The following is a 1,428-nucleotide window of genomic DNA, read 5'->3' as shown; positions in this document are numbered from 1 at the left end:
TATTATGGTACAGGGAGTGAGGGTAATAAGTCATTCTTTAACATGATGGATGACCCTTCATTTCCAAACCATTTGCTTACAAAGAACACCAAGGATTCAGAAGTTTATAAATAGATTAAAGTACATGTTTTCTTTATAAAATATTACTGGTTTATCTAACTTATAGTTCCTAAAGCAAAGCAAGACCATTTTTTAAATTTCATTTTCCTTTTAATTATAAAATGTTCAAGTAAGATTTATTAAAATACATTGCTAGATATCTATTTCTATGTTTTATGGTGAAAGTTTATAGGACTATTCAAACCACAAGAAACTGCGGTATTGAACCAATGCAGAGACACATAAGACTGACAGTAAATATATTTCAAGTGTGAATTACTATAGTGAGATAAAATTTGTTTTGTTTTTGAAACAAGGTCTCATGCTCTAGAACCATCTAGTCTGGCATAAAAACATCTCTTTAGTTATCTGATGACACCATTGTATATTTGGTTGGTACTAATAATGGCCTTGAATCACCAGGAAACATTTCCTTTGCTAAAGATGATAGTGTATGCTTCAGACAGCATTCCCTAGAACTTAGTGTCTGTGTGACCAAAGCTTCACCTGTCCTCAAACTTGTTGTAAACAGGAGTCTCACTATCCCTAGTATAATGTAGACAATTGAACAGTTGCTTTAAAAACAAAAAACAGAAACCCATTTCCAAATCCATTAAAAAATTATCTTCTTAGGTGATCTAGGACTACTGTCTTCTGGGCTTTTAGAATAAACTCTAGGTTTGCTCAGTTCCATCTTAGCAAAAACCTTACAGATCAAAAGTATGAATTTCCCACTCACAGGCACCATCACCATATTAGCTATTTGATTGAAATTAATAGAACTTAAAGTTTTTGTCTCTTTCTAGGAAGTTTTTGTTCATAATCTTCTCCAGTTGTCATCAATGGGAAGCATAGAGTTACTGTTTTGGGAGCCTCCCTCCCTCCCTCCTTTCCTCCCTCCCTCCCTCCCTCCCTCTCTTTTTCTCTCTCCCCCTCTCTTTCTTTCCACTATTACTACAATTCATTTTGTCTTAACCAGTAAGGCACACTTTACACCAGTGCCTTTCCATCTGTCATAGTAGCGAAATCACCTGGAATGTTGCTAAAAAGATATCCCTTAGCTCCATTCCAGGACAAAGATTCTGTTTTGAGAAGGTTCAGAAGGCTACTTTTAACAAATAATAAAAATACTCTAATAGAGGAAAAGCACACTTGCAGAAATGCCACTTTTCCTTGTTGACACCTATAGAGAGAAACATACTTTAGGCAAATCTTAGACAGTTGCAACAGAAAAAGCTTTCCTTGAAGTTGAGGAAGATATTCATGACTGGAAAGAAAAAGAAAGCAATTGCGAGGATGAGTAAAATGAAATAAAAGAAATTAAATAGG

This window comes from Cricetulus griseus, chromosome 5 (assembly GCF_003668045.3).
Source record: "Cricetulus griseus strain 17A/GY chromosome 5, alternate assembly CriGri-PICRH-1.0, whole genome shotgun sequence".
NCBI lineage: Eukaryota > Metazoa > Chordata > Mammalia > Rodentia > Cricetidae > Cricetulus > Cricetulus griseus.
The sequence above is the reverse complement of the archived record's forward strand: the minus strand, read 5'-3'. Positions refer to the sequence as shown.